Raw genomic sequence first — 7,908 nt, 5'->3', positions numbered from 1 at the left:
TCCTGGGGCGGGGGTCCTGGGCGGAGCCTTCCCCAGATTCCGAGACACGCCCCTCCGATGGAAAACCGCCCCGGAGCCCGCTCGGGGTGGCGGGGGACGCCGGACTCGGACCCTGGGGGCCTGGAGGAGGGGCCGGGTTCTCCGCGCGAAAAGGAGACTCCTTTAAGGCGCCGCTGGCTTCCAGGGCGCTCGACCCACCCGCCCTGCCGGGCAGCGCTGTCCCGGTCCTGAGAGGAAAAGGAAACCGGACTGAGCGCCAAGGCTGTGTCCGGTCTACCCCAGGCCTAGGCCGTGAGAACTTTGTCTCGGCTGTCGCCCTCCTCCACCATTCTCTCCGGCGCTCCTCTCCACCACCACCGCCACCCTCTCCCGGCATTTTCGCCCTGCCTTTCTGGCTTCCCCTCTCCGGCCGCTCGCCTTTTGGAGATGGCCTCCTCTTCTCCTCTGCTCATTCCCCTGCTCCCCAACTTGCCCGGTCTGCCTTCCCCGATTCGTCTCCCAGGCTCCCTCAGCCCCCACTCCCCATCTCCCCTTAGGCAGCAACCCCAGCGCCTCCTAAGTTCACCGCTCAAATACGCGACCCCCTCCGAACGGGAGCTGCTCAGCCTACGTACGCCCCCGCGCCCCCAGCCCTGAAAGTTGGGGCCCCCTGAATGGCCCTGGAAAGGGACCCTTCTGGAAAGACTTGAGCGACCCCTTGCCACGATTCTTATCTGAATGTCTTAAACCCAAGGTTCTTAAGTTTGGGGAAGGGTCTGGGATTCCTTTGAGGAAAACAAATGCACATACACAGAGCAACATTCTGGCAAAATTTCAGGGCGTTCACGGCGCCCACCGAAAACTTCTCTCAAGGTCCCAGTTGATTGAGATACGGAACGCCCGGCGGTAAGAGGAGTTCCTCCCTCCTGGCAGGGCTGGCCTGTGCGCCCGGATAGTCCTCTACCCACCGCCTTGACTTCCCGAAGTCAAGGAATTATCTTGCACGGAATTCTGATCAATTTCCGTATTTTTTTCCGTTGCGCCGTTTGGCTTTCCCTACGCGTCTTGTCGTCGGCCTTTAAAATTTCGTTTCTTGTCTTTACAGTCTTATTATACACAGCAGCACCAGAGTTTAGACGGATTCAAACTCACCTCTGCAGCCGCGCTTCGGCCACTATTGCTTTACTAGACTCGAATTTCCGTTTGGGACACACTCGGAGTGCCACTATAAAAGGCTAAACTGAATACAAGCCACTCGAAATTCAGTCTTCGTGTGCGTGGCTCCCTCCCTGCCCTCTCCCCAACCATACCCGTTCTTAGATTCAGAGTCAATGTCTGATTCGTTCTGTTCATTTCCCTCTTTCCTAAGACTCAATTTCCTCATTTGGGTAACCTGAGTTCAAGTTGGGAGATTTTCCTGGGGCTTAAAGGAATTCATACCTAAAACACGTAGCCCCTGGGTCCCCTTGGTAAGCTTGCAGGAAAGGGAAGATGTTGTTATAATTATTAAATAAGTAGGTTCCCAGCAAATGTTCGTTGGATTAAGGTATATTCATGAGATCTTTGGACTGGAAGTTGGTGGACCCAAATTGTAGCCCCAGCGCTGCACTTGCTGAGCTGATCTGGTGGGTCAAGTCACTCTGAGCCTTTGTTTCCTCCTCGGTTAAATGCAGTTAGAGCAGTTGCCCTGCAGAGTAAAAGACAAGCTCTTGGGGAGCCTCAGGGTGTTGCGGGGATATCAGGGGTCGTATTTCCTGGTCAGTCGAATTTCCTTCTTCCCGACACTCAGATCCCTGCGATGTAGAACCCTCGAGAACTGCTGTGGGTCTTTGTGGCCACCGCCACCTCAACAACTCTCTATCAACATGGTTTTATCTCTTTTCACTCACACTGCAAATCTCTGCAATTTGGGTTTGCTTCCCAGTTCACAGCCACGTCCAGAACGGAACCTGTGTTAAGTCTGATTTGACCTGTAGGCATTCTCTGCCCCCACCTCCCTGCAGCCCACTTGCCTTCTGGCTATTCCTGAAGCTACTGATCTTAAGGTGCTAACACTTGCTCAGGGACCCGAGTCCACTCTCCCATTTATTTTTAGGCACCAGCTTATCTTATCTTCCTGGCTCCTTCCACCATTCCCTGGAAAGCAATAGAGAAAGGGATCCAGCCCCTGGATAGCATACTTCCCACCCCACTTTTGCCCCAGGCCCCCTTTAATCTCACCCCACCCTGACTGGCGGCCACCTAGGGTTCCCATTGCTGTTGTCTCAGAAAATTTCAGCCATCCTGCTCTCCTGCCCTGCCTGGCTGTCTGCCTCTGATTCAGGGTGCTGCCTTTCTTCCAGGTCCCCCTCTACTTGCATTCTTCTGGTTCCAGTCCTTTCCATTTCCCACTTGCCAGATGTTTCCCTACTAAACGGTGCCCTTGGTCTGATGTTGACACGCCCGCTAACAGCACCACTGCCTGCTCCTCTTATGTCTTCTCAACAACGAACAGTGCTGCTTACCATGTCGTCTCCCACACAAACTGAGATTTGCCCAGGAATTGGGCCATTTCTGGTCTTCTCCCTCATTCCCCCAAAGAGCTAAATAGACAAATGTTGCCACAAATGTGCAGTCCTGCCGCCCCTCTTCTTACACCTCATGCACAGTCAACAGTCAGCAATCATTTTGTACCTGAAGGAGCCTCACTAGTATCTGTGGTCACCGTAGCCACCATTTTTTTTTTTTTTTTACCATCTACCATGTTCCAGGTGCTTTAACAAATATCTCTAATTCTCATGGGCATGCAGCAAAGTCATTATTATTACTCCCATCATACGAATGATGACCCAAGCATCAAAGATGTTAAATGACCTGCCCAAGATTACAGAGCTATTAAATGAGACAGAGAAGGAAACTGAGTCCAGATCTGTGAGGCTCCAAAGCCATGTTCTGCCTGCTACTCCATCTGGGCTCACTAGGGCAGAAGTGATGGCCCAGGGAGTCCAGCTCCCCTAGATGCTGAAGGCAAAGGGGATGACATTCTTAAACTGATCCCCTTATCAAAGTCACACATGATCCTGACTATAATAGGACAGACAGGTGCCATCTTGGATTGCTGGGACAACTCACAGCTATATCTGTGGTCCCTTCTAAACCTCAGTTGTCCTTCTGTGGAGACCTGTGAAAATATTAAGAGCTGGTCTGCCCATAACAATGGTCCAATGCAAGTCCTCATTTTACTGGTAGGGAAACTGAATCCCAGAAGAGGGAGGTAAGTAGCTCTAAGTCACACAGAAAGTCAGAAGCAGAGCAGGGACCAGAACTCCCCCCGCCCCCAGCCTCCATCTCCTAATTCCTGGTTGTTTGCTCTTCTCCGCTTTCCACTCCCACCTTCACGCTGCACTTGGAGACCTGCTAACTAATGATCCTGGACACCAGCGCATTCCTTCTATCCTTCCCTTTCCCATGTTCCTGGGAAACTGGGCAGAGTCCAGAGCTGGGGCCCAATGGTTCTCTTCCCATCATCCGTATTCATTCAGCAAACACTTATTGAGGGTTTACCTAGGGCCGGGCACTATACGGGACACTAATTCTATTATAAATCCAAAATATCACTAGCATCCACATCTGTTTTTAGTCTAAAAGGTGAACCCAGCTGAAGATAGCATATCTGTATGCTGGCGGGGGCGGGGGGGGGAGGTACCCATTGTGCCTGTGTGTACCTGTAGGCCCTGGATGCGGGGTGTCTGTCCTGTCCCCATCATAAAGGGAGTTCTCCACAGGATAGGTATGGAGGTTTCTCCCTTACAACCTCTGCAGGTCTTCTATCATGCATGAACTTCCATGTGGGGAGCGTGCGCCTTGCCCATCTTTTCTCTCAGAATGAAGCCCTTGGTTACCTATTAACTGCTGACCCCCCCACTCCACTTCTCCCCCAGATCTCAGCCCAGTCCACAGACCTCCAAAGAATCCGCTTTGGTTCCCCATGTAGAGCCCCCCTCCCCCCCCAAGATCTCCCTCATATCTCCTCCCCGATTCAGAGAGAATCAAGTCTTCCAAACCCTTCTCCACGATCCCTTCAGAGTGGAGACTTGATCTTCTTGTCCCCTGAACTGGACAGGGGAACAGCCCAGCCCCTCTTACCAGTCCATGGAGCCCAGAGCTGGCAGCGGCAGTGAGGGGCAAGTGGGGGTGACGGCAGAACCAGGCTTTATAAAGGAGGCGACAGCCAGAGCCAGAGGGGGAGGTGAGAGCCTTGGCTGCTGCCAAGTCCTCGGCCTCTCTCGGAAGCTTTTAGGATAATCCAGGAAACAGTGGCCCCCGGCTCTCCTGGGGGAGTGGTAGGGGGTAAGATCTGAGTCTCAGAGGTCTGCCAGGAAAGAAGGATTTCAGCAGGAAGAGGCAGCTGGGGGTGGGGGGTGGGGGGACAGGACTTCCCTCCCCAGAAGTTGGAGGGGCAGTGGGAGAGGTACAAAGCGGTGCTCACAGGATCAGCGGAGAGATCTGGAATGGCTGCAACTCCCATTACATCTCCCTCCTCCCGAGGTTTCCTCCATCGATTTGATGGGAAAGAAAGAACTACCACTTTTAAGACTTGAGACGCACACCCCCCCCTTTCAAGTCAGTCCCTCCCTGCAGAGCTCCCCATCAGTGATGGCTCTTCCAGCGGGTCCCTCCTGCCTCTGCTGGAGCCTCATTCCTCCCCCTCCTTTCCTTCATCTCCTTTTCAGGTACTTCCCAACTTGGACCCCTCAGGACCTGATGTAATCCACCTTTTGGATCTGGGATCTCTCATTGTGAAATGGGGTGGGAAGACCATCTCCCTGACTTAGGATAGGGTGGGGCAGCTTGGGATGGGCAAGAAGTCACCTAAGACTAGAGTCAGAGACCAGCCAAGAACTTTTATAGACAGTTGAGGAATCCTGGGACTCCAGGAGAGTGAAGAGGCCGGGAAGGTGGCCTGGAAAGGGAGATGGGGCCTGGAGGTGAATTTAGGTGGTGGCCCCACATCCCCAACTATTTACGTGAATTTAATTTTAGGGTGGTGGTAAGTTTAGGCGCGTTGGCTAACAGGAGCATGTCCTGGAGCAGAGGGGGACAAAAGACCAGGAAGGAGAAAGGAGATCAAACAGAATAAGACCAGTTTCCCAGAGTTCTCTGAAGCCAGGAATTCTGACCCGCATTGGAGAGTGGCCTGGACACTTTTCATGAGATCGCATTCCGTGCTCAGCCATAGCCCAATGCCCTTGGCCCTGAGGACAGGCGCTGCTGTGCACCACTCTTCACTTGAGCAGAACCAGTCCATGGACCCAAGGCTTGCATGCCATCTCCCCCAGTCAGTCTAGCACAGGGTGAGTCAAGGAGTCTTCGTCCTGAGCTCTTGTCCTGCCCCTCCCCCTACACTCCCAGAAATCTCTAGACTGGGGATTCCCAGTCCCTTCATTAGCTTTTCAGTAATTAGCCTGTAAAGGCCCTGACAGGTCCTTCCTCTCCCCATTTCAGAGATGAGGACACTGAGGCCTTTAAGAGCAGTAAAAAGCTCATCAGAAAGCCACCCATCAGGCGGGAGAGAGTAGAGTGGTGGGGGACTCGGGAGGCAGAACTGCACCCCTTCCTTCAATCCTAGGCTAAGTTGGGAAGACAGGGCCAGCACGATTCCCTGGGAGAACCAGGCGTCAGGACTGTGGCAGGCTCCAGGGAGGGGCTTCCCTGTCCCTCCCCACCTTCCAGCCCAGAAAATTCAGAGTGAGGGGGGGGAAACAAGCTGGGGAGACCACACAGGTGGAGTAAATAATGTTAATACGGGAGCATTATCACTAGGGCATTTCCTCATGGATAAATGTCTCAAATACCAAAGGATGCCTCCAAATTATAGTTAATTACAGAGTTGATTTGCATAAATTATAAGGTGAGCATACAAATTCTTTCAATCGGTTCCATATGCTTAGGTAGCAGGTCCAGTCCAAAAGATGGGAGAATCTTGGGGTGGGGGCAGTTGGGGGGAAGAAAAAGACTCAGCCCTTGGCCTGGACCTGCTGGCCCACACCCCTTCCCCCAGCCTTTGGATCAGTAAAGGGTGTGGGGAGACGCTGACGGGGTTTGCCGAGAGAGGGCCTATGAACGTGACCCTGACCCTGTTTGGCAGGGGACCCCCTTTCGTCTTCTATTCTCACCTCCAAACTAAGAATGACGATGCGCTTTCCCACCACCAATGAGGGGTGGGAGGGAGAGGTGAGGTGGGGCTGCCAGTGGTGGGCACGAGGGGGCCTAGAGCTCTGTGCTGGGGGGCGGAACTTGGGAGTCAGCCTGTGGCCTTCAGAGGGGAGGTGAGGGTACAGGAAGGAGCTGAAGACCAGCAGGGTAATAGCACATCCAGGCCNATCCGCAGTTGTTCCCAGAGCCAACCCTGGATCCCAAGTTTGATGTTGCCGCTGCCTGCACCTTCCAGGTGGCTCCTCAGAGGCTCAGACTCCCAGACTTTTGTCTCCAGCGCCTGGGCCCATTTCCTCTGCCCTCGCCTCCCAGCCCCCACCGCCTCCCTCGCCCACTTCTAGCTACTAAGACTCTACTTCCTCCTCCAGCTCTCAGATTTGTCCCTCCCTCCCTCCCTCTGGGCCCCCATCCTCACCCAGAGGACTGCGGCCTTCCCGTCCCCCTCCATTTTCCCCTCCTGGTCCAGCCTCTCTACCCCAGGCACCCCCCCATCTCCCCCACTCTCTGTGGTCAGCTTTGCTTTTCCCATCCACCAACAGCTTTCTCTGCCCCAGCTGCTCAGCCTCCTGTCCTCACACTTTCCTACCCCATGCTGCCCCACAATCCCTTGCAGCATATAGTTCTCTAATTTTTTCCCATATACCTGCTGCAAAGACAGAAGCTACTGGATTAGTTTGAGTAGAGAGGAGGAGGCTGGGCTAAGGTCCCCCAGGGGCTGTGGGTGAGAGTTCGTTAACCTTTGTCTTCTCATTCTAAAGTCAGCAAGAGAGAGAGGGCAATGAAGAGCCTAAAATGGCTCCTGGTGTTTAGTAAGTGCTTAATAAGTACTTGTTGAATGAATGAATGAATGAATGAATGAATGAATGAATTGGAAGGTGGGCACTGGTCTGTGAAAATTCTAGGGAAGCGTCAGCTCGGTGATAGGAATTACTTCTCTACTTCTCATCTGGATTATTTTTCAGGTCTCCTGAAAAATGGGCTTTCTTGCCACTTGTGGCCCGACCTCCCAACGTAGTCCTTTAAACCGATAACTGATTAATCATGCTGAAATGCCCACTCCAGCTTGGCACTGTCCATCTCAAACACCTCTAGTGGCTCCCCAGTGCTCCCTGTGGCATTTTCAAGACCCTCCTATTTGGCCTCCATCACCTTTGCGATCTCCATTTCCATTGGTCCTTGTACAAACCCTCCGGCCCAGCCCAGCGTGTCCAGCCACCAGACATGTCCCGTCTTCCTCCTTTTGCTCCAACTATTTTCACCCCTGCTGCCCCATCTCTGCCTCAGGAAGGCAGATCAGCCTTCAAGCTCCTGGCTCAAAGCCTGCTTTCTCCATGAAGTCGTCGCCTATTAGCACATCACTGGCTTGCTCCTCTCAACTTCCCTAGTACTAATTGCCACGCGCCCTGTTTCCATGGGGCTGTTTTCCTTCTCTTTCCTACTGGTCAGTAGGCTCCTGGAGGGCAGGGACTGCTTATTCTTGCCACCCAGCCCTCAGCCTAGCACCTTTCTTTGAGAAAGGGGTGGATAAGCCTTGGGCTGAGTGAATTAGGAAAACGTTTCCTTGGCACCAAAGCTTCCAGAAGCATCTCAGTTGGGGAGCTTAGCAGTGAAGGCAGAAGCCCAGGTCAGGTGAGAAGACACAACAGGGGCCTTGAAACCCAAAGATCCATGAAGGAAGTGAGCCCAACTTTCCCACCATTCATACACTTCACACACACACACACAAACACACAC

Source organism: Crocuta crocuta, unplaced genomic scaffold, assembly GCF_008692635.1.
Source record: "Crocuta crocuta isolate KB4526 unplaced genomic scaffold, BGI_CrCroc_1.0 scaffold352, whole genome shotgun sequence".
Taxonomy (NCBI): Eukaryota; Metazoa; Chordata; class Mammalia; order Carnivora; family Hyaenidae; genus Crocuta; species Crocuta crocuta.
Note: the sequence above shows the minus strand (reverse complement) of the source record.